This window comes from Quercus suber, unplaced genomic scaffold (assembly GCF_002906115.3).
Source record: "Quercus suber isolate HL8 unplaced genomic scaffold, Cork oak 2.0 scaffold_26, whole genome shotgun sequence".
NCBI lineage: Eukaryota > Viridiplantae > Streptophyta > Magnoliopsida > Fagales > Fagaceae > Quercus > Quercus suber.
In genome coordinates this window covers 2168443-2180515 of record NW_027069491.1, presented here as the reverse complement: position 1 = coordinate 2180515, position 12073 = coordinate 2168443, and the positions used below count along the sequence as shown (strand labels likewise).

Below are 12073 nucleotides of genomic sequence, written 5' to 3'. Positions count from 1 at the left end.
AACAAATCCTAAGTAATGAGTTATTATCAGTGGACACAAAAACAATTTCAGTGATACGTAAATTAGAACCAGTAACAATTTACCTTGAATTTGTTGTGAAATTGTTGTGAATGTAACATTTTTCAAAAATTGTCCAAATAAACAAATTAGCCTAAAAGCCCAAATCAAATGTTTAATTATGATATTTTAAATTGTTTTTTCAAAAGATATGTTTTAAAATTGCTAATTTTTTTTAAAATTGCATATTTTTCAATAGTTAGTCAGTTTGTGTACGTGCTTGCTGTTGTTTTTAACTTAATTTATCGGATTTATGTGATACAAATGATTCTTCACCAAATGTACCTGCCCAGCATCAATGAGGGCTAACATAGCCCATCCGGTATTGACAATATGTGGCCTATTGTCCTTGAGATTGGTATACACCTGTTCAAGAAAAGGTAACTCTCTCCCCAACCACCTGAAGCAAGCTCTTTGGACAACAGATAATTGCATGCTTTTCGGATGCTAAAGCTATTCTTATATGTCCTTCCAGCAGCTACCAACCCCTTTATCCCAAACCATCCACCATAGGTGAAGCAGACTCCCCATGATCCATACCTATTTAAATATTTTAGATTAATTGGGTGCAAGTAATTTCATAACTGTTCAAAGGTCAAACAATTCCAAGATAAAAAGTGACTAATTAGGTTATAGGTGCTCACTGCTCAGTCACAGATATAAAATTAAAGTGGGAGAAATTAGTGACAGACAATAACAAATACATTCAAGCAAAAATGCAGAATATATAAATAGAAAAGTAATGTGAAAGCAAACCAGGAGCCATCTAATTCTTGTACTTTTTCAATGAACACTGCAGCTTTTGTAATACAATTTTCTATTTCTTCCCTCCTACATATGCTCAGGATATAATTTCTTGAATAATGTCAGTGCTTGAATTGCAGCTGACGTACACTGATCAACATATCTACATGATCACTTCATTCAACATCGTATTAGAATTTATCAACGAAAGTGAAATAGAATTACTACCATGAAGAATGAAGTGTGATGAAGTCTTACGTACGGATAATCAATAATAATATCACCAAAGGTTTCAGCGGGATTGAATAACTGAAAATTGATGGAGACAACAGACCATGCAAATATACTCTCACCAAATGTAAATTGCTATCTTTTTAATAGTTCATGTAAAAATTTTATGAGCATATTCGAAGTTGAAAATCCCAAAATGAATTCAACAAACTGTAGCAGTGAATTTACTGATTAAAGTAAGTAAGTTTTATTTTTTTATTTAAAATATTTATCGGTCAGGTCGGGTTGACCCGACCCTGACCTGAGACCCGAAATAAACCCGTGTCTTTGGCCCTAGCCCGACCCGAGCATCCATCAGACCTGCCCAAGACCTTTTGGGTTGGGTTGGGTGCCGACCATGCTCAGTCCTAATCTCAGCATTATTCCAATACACTTGCAGTATAGGATAAAATGAACTAAACAACCAATTACAAGATAAGAACATGCAGTTTAGGATTACATAACCCAACCACTGTTGCAAAGCCACCAATTAAAAGCAAGATTGGCGTAGTAAAGTATCTTCATTTCACACATCATCTCCTTATCCCCCACTCAAACCCCAAGAAAGGCAAAGAGAGGGAAAAACACATGGATACGGATTACAAAGAGCTAGATTTTAATTTCTAGTGAATTTCCAACTGACTGCCCTATAAAAATGCGTGTGACTCAACCATAATTTCAAGGGTTAGAAACACCTGCTGTGTGTGGATAAATTACTAACTGATATGATTTCTTCACCACATTCCCTGTATCTAAAAAGAGCTCATCAAATCATAATTAAATACAACCATAAAATCATTAGAAATTGATACGGAGTTGCCAATGAACTCTAACTCAAAAGGCACCTCCGTCCCCGTAAGAAAGGGCAAAAGGTAAGGCTATAGTTTCAAAACCCACTCAAGTGCACATGCAAACTTGACAATCAAAAAAGAAACTTATAAAGAGTTAATCATCACATTGATCCTAAATTTCCCAGGTCAAAACACCATTGCTTTATATCAACTTCCTACAATCCTTTTTTTTTTTAGATTGATAAATCTACACAAACACCCAGTGAGTTTTAAACCTACATTGTTACCCTCCATTTCTTATGGGGGGATATGGTATCATTAGAGCGCTCATTGACCTCAATTCCCTACAATCCCTTATTAATGTCATATAATTCTCAATCAACGTAGGAAAGTATAGACTATGCAAAACACACACCCACACACACATCTATATAGGAAGTCATCTGGGCAATCAGTAATTACCACCCAGAGCTAACATAGGAGCCATGAACTGAGTCCCATGACATGTAAGACAGTCTTTTACTCTGAAACAAGTATTGTTGGTAGACTGTTAGGATGCCAGTATCTCATCTCAGTGAAAATTCAGCTTTTTTTAAGTTTGTGAATCAAGGTTATTTTTCTGAACTAAAAATCCCTAATGTATTTTAGCCATCTTAATTCAAGGGGTTTCCATACAATGAAATTAAAGGTGGAATAGCTTCTAAAGTGTCATTCCAAACACTGATGGTTTTCTTCCAATGGATTAGTATGAATCACAATATTGGTGCAGCCAAAAGTCAAAAGATTCTAGGGCTGAGTTATATAATATATGTCTAAGAACATAAACGAGGAAAAACAATTCACAAGTAATTTATAATTTTTTTCTAAGTGAAGGCTAAGCCTAAACATTCATTGTATTTGAGTTCAAATATCACTGGGAGAACAGAGCCGGCTTAGTCATGAAGCTCTTGATAAGGGGGTACTTGGCAATAATTCAAACTTTCAAGACATAGCAAATTCATGGTAAGAAGAATTATTTAAAACTAAAGGTAAAAGTAAATGAAAGAAGCCTTAAGAAGTTATAATAGTTACCTCCAACCACTGGTAGGATCTAGTTAATTCATAAGTTGCAAAGCCACCATCAGTATTCTGCAGTGATCTAAGAACATCCGTTAGAATGTTTATAACTCACCAGCTACTGAATTGCATAACTAATCTGCTAACAATACCAGAGAGAAGCAAACTAAACAAAAAAAAAAAAAAAATCACAACAGAATGGAAGAACAATAAAGTCAGGTGCACATATCATGCAGAAATGTTCGTATACAGAACTCTTTTCTTTTAAGAATTACATAAAACTTCAAAGCTTCAAAGTGCCACATACTGTTCTATGTTTACTTCACAACTTCAGATGTATGATTCTGGAAAGAGTTCAAAAAAAAAAAAAAAAAGACCCAACATGCTTATAACCAAATTTAATACTCTGCATATCATCTAATTCAATCAACCAAGACTCTTTTAAGGCATTCATGATGTTAAGATATGTGTAAGAAAAACTATAGAGTAGACAAACTACATCCTTTGTTGGAGGAATTTCTTTTCCTCTTCCACTATTATCTTCTGAAGATATATCTATCCGAAAAAAAAAGAACAACCAGAGGTATGAGAATTATGAACTTCAGAGTAATGTCTACATTTTTCAGAGAAAATCAGACAATAAATGTTCAGGATAATATTTTCATCATTTGTGAATCAATGATAAGTCCTTGGATGTTTAGAGTTCAGTACTGCCAACACCTACATTCTTTAAACACTTAAATATTTAAGCAAGCCCAAGCTGAAGGCACAATTAGCTTCCATCAGTGAGGGAAATGTACATATTATAAATTACTCTAGTCACTTCTACCCAGATGAACAAAGCCTTGAGGTAAACAGCTGACTTAAGTCAATTACAAGAATCATGAGAGTAAACTATTATGTCTTTTTTCAATCTGTTAACATTTTTTTTAAAACTTGCCATGTCAGATTCCAACTTTGAGCTTCTAAAAATGCAACATATCTAACAATTACCTGTAAGGAAAGGAGAATATTTACAGCATCATATAACCGCTTCACATCTAACGACTTCCCAACTGTTTCTGATGGGAATGTTGATAGTAATAAAACAGCCTGCACAAAGAAATAGATATCAGAAATTTTTTCCATTATATGGTATGGAACTGTTTGTTCTAACTTTACCTTCAATCCTTCTACAGTGCAATCAGAAATAGACCATCCATGATCTGCAGTTGAGAATGGCCAAGCACCTTTTGAAATGTGACAATACCAAAAATTTAGATCTCCAGGACAATCTTCTAAGACCTTCAAAGCAAACCACAATTGGTCATGAAAAATGAAAAGAATAATTTTAAGATATAATAATAAAAAAATTCTGCAAAGGAGAACCTGCGAATCCTTTATGTAGTCATGTGCTTTTCTTAAAGTTGCTCCATATTCTTCAGCAATGTTAGTTGATATAATCGTTTGAATAGCAAAAGAAGTATCCCATGATTGACTCCCATTATAGCCCTACATCAAAATTAATGCGAACACACAATGTATAATTCTCAATATTTGAGGTAGTGAAACATAATGATGGGCTCTATATACTTCATTGAACAATTAAAAAAAATACTAAGAAGGTCTTCCCCCCGCAGAGAGGAGGGGGGGGGGGGGGGGGCGTGTTGGAATACTCTAAGAGAGAGAGAAATGCTTGTTAAGTCAGTTAAAAACTGTTTAACAATAAATGTCTGAACCTGCATTTTCATGCCATCTTCAGCAATCCACAAATAATCAAAGATTCTTGGAAGATGTAATTTGAATGCCTCTGAGTTTGGATCCTCCACCCAACAACAAAGCATATTCAACACCTGCATCATCCACAAAATACAAGGCCAATAGCTCAATGGAACTACCAATAAGTATAGCGAGTGCCTTTGAGTGAAGGTGTAGAGCTAAAGAAGCTAATTAATCTAACTCTTCAGTTGATATTATGTTTGAATGACTATCAACCATTTTTCCTCATAGCTTCAAACTATAATTTTCCAGTGTCAAACTTTACTCTCTAGTGCTCTCTCACATCTTAAAAAAATTACCTTATTGACAAGCCCTATGCATATATACCGAGTATTTTCATCTTCATAGTGGATATGAAGCATTACAGTTTGTAGAGCCTTCTCCCTCAATCTTTTGCAGGCCAACACATAAAAACAGGTTCATAGGCATAGTATAGTGATCCCCAGAGGATATCCTGAACCAGTGGATGGGGGTAGTGTAGATCTTCCTAACAGTATTTGTAAAGCAACCCATGCAAGCATCAACAGAGACAGTGAAACATGACAGAAGTTGCATATTAAATCTTATTTTGAATCAGATGTTCTATTGCTTGCACTTGGCTGGATTAACTTGAAGCCTAGACCATTGGTGAAACTTATCCATAACGTTCTATATCACATGAAAATATTTATAATTGTTACCTATGAACTATATTAAGTCATTAACAAAGAATAAATGGGCTAATTTCAACTTTTGACACCTGGAACAATTTCAATACTTTTATTATAGACTGCTCAAAAAACCATTATCTTGGGGACGTTATTATCCTGCAATCAATCTTTGAAATGGCTTTGGAAATGCAATTGCAGTGAGAATATGAAGCCCCGTTATAGACTGTCTTATGCTTTCATATGATTAACTCTATGTTGCACGGACACGGACACGACACGGACACGGATACGGGAATACGGCAATTTTTGAAAAATAAGGACACGACACGGCTGGGACACGACACGGCGGGGACACGACTGTTAAATAATTAATTATATTTATATTTAGGCATATTTTATATATATATATATATATTTTGGTAAACATTTTTATATATTACCTTGTGTGTATATATATATATATTTATATATATATATATATATATTTTGGTAATATATATATTATATATATATATATTTTTGGTAAATATTTTATATATAATACCCTGTGTGTGTATATATATATACACTTTTTTTTATATAAAAAAAAATACTCAAATAAAGTAAGCATATGATTTTTCTATAAAATAAAGTAAATAAATTATTCTAATTGTTATTAAAATATAATTAGTAACGGTCGTTTTGTAAATAAAAGAAAAAAATTTGGCAAAAGTTTCCTCCCACTAACTTTTCTCATTTCCCAACCCCCTCACATGACCTACACTATTTACTTCTCCTCTCACCTGCCGACCTTTTCTTCTTTTTCTCATTTCCAACGTTCCCACTTCCCACGTCTCTTCAATCTTCAGTGGCTCAGGTTCTTCAGTCTCTTTTCTCCTCTCTTTTCTCTTCTTCTTCTGTATTTTCTCTCTCACACCGGCTCTGCTTCACGCCTTCATCTCGTTCTTTCTTTTCTTTGTTTTTTTTTCCTTTCTTTTTCATCTCCTCTGTAGAAGATCCAGTGGCAGTGATTTTTCTTTTTATTCTCTAAGAGGGAAAGAAGCCCAAAATGCGTGATTTCGGCCGAATTTTTCTCTTCAATCTGTGATTTTCTATTTTTTTTCTTCACTGCTGGCGTGTCGGACGCGTCGGAACCGCGTGAGAGCCGTGTCGGAGCCGTGTTGGCGCCGCGTCGGCGCGTGTCGGAGAAACGAAAAAAAAAAGAGGACACTTGCCGGACACCGGAATCCGGCGAGTCGTACCTATTCCGGTGTCCGGCACGTGTCCGACACCGACACGACGCCAAAAATGGCATGTGCAACCTAGAATTAACTTTTAGTAAGAAGAAACTTGTACTGACCAAGAAGACAAGGAATATGACCCTGGTAGTTTCACGGTCATCAATCGAGTGCCCATACTGCATTATTTGCTCCCAACTGTACCAGATGACTGCACAATATACAAGAAAGCTTAATTCAATCACAGACAAAATTCAGTTAATAATAGAAGTGAACTTGATAGGACAAATACAATACATGCCCCCAAAAAAGTTTTAAAGTTAGTCCGTACATAAACTAGCCTCAAAGTGTGCAAGCAGCAAGCAATCAGGTTACCTAATTGCAAATGTTTCCTGAATCAATTATACAAGCAAACATGTTTATTTCTTCTTTTTTTTTAACATCTGCATCTTTTCAATAATCAAATTTGCAAAAACAAAAAAAATACAGGAGAACATTTAAAAGGAACCTAAAGAAGTAACCAAAAAAGTAAATGATAGAATCAATACAAGCAAATCTTATTGCTAATAAGTAATAAATTTTATTAGAAAAGTGCTATCGTAGTACATGGAGTGTATACGAAGGAAAAACTACAAAGGAAGAATTAGTACGAGCAGATCTGCCACAAGTTTTTTGTCTTGGAGACCATAAAAGTATATATTGAATTTGGCTTGGCAAATCATTGCCAATGAAGTGACTATGTGTCCATTGAAAATTACGGGCTGGATTTGATTTTGTATTCCTTTTTTTTTTTTTTTTTTGATAAGTAAAAGTAAATGATAATATTGTTGATTTTGTATTCCTACGGTATGATTCTCTTATCATTATTAATGGTACTCCTAAAGGATTCTTTCTAGTACTCGTGGTCTGCGGCAGATGATCCTCTTTCACCTATGCTGTTTGTTTTGGTAACAGAGGCATCTAGTAGACTAATGTTGAGTGCAAAGGAGGGTGGTCATATAGATGGTTTTTCAGTTTCATCAACTGGTGCAGATGCTATGGCTATTTCACATCTGCTGTTTGCAGATAATACCCTGGCCTTTTGAGATGCAGGTTTAGATCAGCTACATCACCTTCGATGCAATTTGTTATGTTTTGAGGCTGTTTCTGGACTTCGCATTAATTTGGTTAGTCTGAGACGGTTCCTATAGTGATGGTTGATAATAAGGAAATTCTGACTGGTAATTTGGGTTGTAGGTTTTCGGATTTCCACTCTTACTATGAAGTATCTGGATCTTCCTCTTGGTGCTCCTTACAAATCTCGTAGAATCTGGGATGGGATTATTTAGACAATGGAGAAGAGGTTGGCGGGTTAAAAGAAAATTTACCTTTCAAAAGGTGGTCACCTAACCATAGTCACACCAAATATAAACAGAAACAAAGCTGATTCATGTTGATTGTCCTATATATGGGAAGTTGATATTTGAATAGTGAGTAGAGAGGGAAATGTGTGAATTACCTGAGGTTTTATGACTTCCTGAACTGTCTGTAGTGCAAAAGCTTGAGGTGGCCCAGGCTGTAGCATGGCTCTCTTGAACACTTCTGGGAATAATAAACAACACATGCCATAATACTAACATTTTAATACCATAATACTTAAAGCCCCTTGAAGTTTTGAGTTTAATACTTAACCCGTCGTAGTACTGTTTCATGTGTAAACAGTTAAACATCTGTAAGAATAAACAGTGAGGTGCTCATTTGATGACACGTGCCCATTCATATAAAACAGTGTCTTCTGTTACACTGAAAGCTCCCCCCAGAAGGTTTTACTGTTTACAAAATTAACTTTATCACAAGGGTTTAAGTGTTAACTCTCAAAACCTCAACCCAGGTAGTACTAAACTTTAGCATTCCCCAAAGAATATTGGTTAGGCTATTTAAGAAGAAAAAAAAGAAGAAGCAAAGATTAGCATAAAAATCAAAGTTTACATGTACCAATTCTAAATAGATAGATGGGTACAGATTGATAATTTGCAGTGTGCTACTGGAACTCTTAACAAAAAAAGCCCTACTTATGGTTATGGATGAAATTTGGGGACATAACAACAATCAAATGGTAAACCAAAAACAAATTTAAATGTTGTATGCAAATTCATCTAAGGCCAAGGCTAAGAACAAAATAAGAAGGCTTACCATGTTGATTGTTGAAGATTTACAAGTGAAAAAAGCTTTGGTAGACTTGAAAGTTGAAACCAATCAATGCTCCAATCTCAAATCAACAGAGAATACCATTACCCACACTCACACAATAGTACAGACCCACAGACAGCAGTACTAGAGCTTTGGGACAGAGCACCTTGGGTAACCGATGGTCCTGGCCCGACCTATTATCTGCTTCCGGGTCAATCACGGCCCTTTGATAATTAAAATCAAAATCCTTTGAAGTTAGAACTTAGAAATTCATTAAATGTGATTCAAAGGTAAAATCTTTGAGTGTTGATTAAGCATTAGTATAACTAAATTGCTTATGAGTAAAACTCACATTTGTAAGTTATAAGATGAAATATAAGACATTATGATACATAAAATTATCTATCCTAAATAAAAGAAGTTAAAAAAACAGTTACTTATCAAAAAAGATGTTAAAACATAGTGTCCAAAGAAGAAGCTGTTTAGACTCTAACCAATTGAACATATATGATTCCTTTTTTTTTTTTTTTTTTTTTTTGATAAGTAAAAGTAAATGATAATATTGTTGATTTTGTATTCCTACGGTATGATTCTCTTATCATTATTAATGGTACTCCTAAAGGATTCTTTCTAGTACTCGTGGTCTGCGGCAGATGATCCTCTTTCACCTATGCTGTTTGTTTTGGTAACAGAGGCATCTAATAGACTAATGTTGAGAGCAGAGGAGGGTGGCCATATAGATGGTTTTTCAGTTTCATCAACTGGCGGGGATGCTATGGCTATTTCACATCTGCTGTTTGCAGATAATACCCTGGCCTTTTGAGATGCAGATTTAGATCAGCTACATCACCTTCGATGCAATTTGTTATGTTTTGGGGCTGTTTCTGGACTTCGCATTAATTTGGTTAGTCTGAGATGGTTCCAATAGGGATGGTTGATAATTAGGAAATTCTGACTGGTAATTTGGGTTGTAGTTTTTTGGATTTCCACTCTTACTATGAAGTATCTGGGTCTTCCTCTTGGTGCTCCTTACAAATCTCGTAGAATCTAGGATGGGATTATTTAGACAATGGAGAAGAGGTTGGCAGGTTAAAAGAAAATTTATCTTTCAAAAGGTGGTCACCTAACCATAGTCACACCAAATATAAACAGAAACAAAGCTGATTCATGTTGATTGTCCTATATATGGGAAGTTGATATTTGAATGGTGAGTAGAGACGGAAATGTGTGAATTACCTGAGGTTTTATAACTTCCTGAACTGTCTGTAGTGCAAAAGCTTGAGGTGGCCCAGGCCGTAGTATGGCTCTCTTGAACACTTCCTGGGAATAATAAACAACACATGCCATAATACTAACATTTTAAAACCATAATACTTAAATCCCCTTGAAGTTTTGAGTTTAATACTTAACCTGCCGTAGTACTGTTTCATGTGTAAACAGTTAAACATCTGTAAGAATAAACAGTGAGGTCCTCATTTGATGACACGTGCCCATTCATATAAAACAGTGTCTTCTGTTACACTGAAAGCTCCCCCAGAAGGTTTTACTGTTTACAAAATTAACTTTATCACAAGAGTTTAAGTGTTAACTCTCAAAACCTCAACCCAGGTAGTACTTAACTTTAGCATTCCCCAAAGAATATTGGTTAGGCTATTTAAGTAAAAAAAAGAAGAAGCAAAGATTAGCATAAAAATCAAAGTTTACATGTACCAATTCTAAATGGATAGGTGGGTACAGATTGATAATTTGTAGTGTGCTACTGGAACTCTTAACAAAAAAGGCCCTACTTATGGTTATGGATGAAATTTGGGGACACAACAACAATCAAATGGTAAACCAAAAACAAATTTAAATGTTGTATACAGATTCATCTAAGGCCAAGGCTAAGAACAAAATAAGAAGGCTTACCATGTTGATTGTTGAAGATTTACAAGTGAAAAAAGCTTTGGTAGACTTGAAAGTTGAAACCAATCAATGCTCCAATCTCAAATCAACAGAGGATACCATTACCCACACTCACACAACAGTACAGACCCACAGACAGCAGTACTAGAGCCTTGGGACAGAGCACCTTGGGTAACCGATGGTCCCGGCCCGACCTATTATCTGCTTCCGGGTCAGTCACGGCCCTTTGATAATTAAAATCAAAATCCTTTGAAGTTAGAACTTAGAAATTCATTAAATGTGATTCAAAGGTAAAATCTTTGAGTGTTGATTAAGCATTAGTATAACTAAATTGCTTATGAGTAAAACTCACATTTGTAAGTTATAAGATGAAATATAAGACATTATGATACATAAAATTATCTATCCTAAATAAAAGAAGTTAAAAAAACAGTTACTTATCAAAAAAGATGTTAAAACATAGTGTCCAAAGAAGAAGCTGTTTAGACTCTAACCAATTGAACATATATGACAAGGGACATTAATGACACTATGTAGTAAACAAAACACACATAGAGAGTATCTCTCACTGTCCTGCTCTATCTGCCCTCAATTCCTCTCTTATTTCATGATGCAGAATGGCTTCATTATATACAAAGAACACAAACAAAATATATAGAAAGATAAGCCAAACTAAATAAATATTGTGAAGGTAATAATAACATGATTTCATGGTATAATAGAACTCATTGACCTAACACCTAATGACCCAAGTTCAAAGCTCTTCATTGTAATTAAACCCAAGCAGATCTGGGGAGGAGCCATTGGTGTTGACATCATGGCATATAAGAGAGAGAAAAGAAATACCCAATGATGTTAAGCATTTGAATTACACTTTTGCTATGCTGAAGCATACATATGTCATTTCATGATTGCGGGCAACAGTGGTGAGATGTTATTTATGCCTTTCTCTTAGATTTTCTAGTTCTTCTTCAAAAAGAGTGAGTACAAGAGATCACTTAACCTTACTCATCACAAATATGAGCCACAAAGCTCACTTGCTTAGTTGTGCATAGAGATGCTCATCTAAGTTACAAGAGATACAAGTTTAGAAAAATTTGTTTCAATGCCATCCAAGTACACAAGTACCAATGTACACAAGCACACATTGTTTTTGTATTTTTTTGATTTTTCAATTTTTTTTATTTTTATATGAAAAAAAAAAACAAACTGAAAAACTAACTCAAACAAAAACATGTTAACAAAACAAAGCAATGCATAAAATTAGACTGACTAAAACAAAAACACAAGTAATGCAAACACAAAAACAAGAAAGGGAGAGAAAGAAGAAGTAACAGAATCACTTGGAGCCATTTTCCTTCCACACCTTGGAAGAACCTTTTGTTTAGACAACCCTTGATCGGATGAGGGGGAAGAGTTAAAACCGTTCAAGTTTGAAATTAACATGAGGCTTTGA

General features: G+C 34.9%; 1 long non-coding RNA gene and 1 pseudogene across 1 annotated transcript; both read right to left on the bottom strand.

Annotated features, from left to right (window-relative positions):
- Positions 1 to 505: 505 nt before the first annotated feature.
- Positions 506 to 5318, bottom strand: LOC136061300 (cycloartenol synthase-like; annotated as a pseudogene).
- A 4630-nt stretch (positions 5319 to 9948) lies between these two features.
- LOC136065431 (uncharacterized) lies at positions 9949 to 10827 on the bottom strand. Its single transcript, XR_010627055.1, has 2 exons — positions 10621 to 10827; positions 9949 to 10032 (listed from the first exon to the last, which is right to left on the bottom strand). It is a non-coding gene; the product is annotated as an uncharacterized LOC136065431 (long non-coding RNA).
- Positions 10828 to 12073: the final 1246 nt, after the last annotated feature.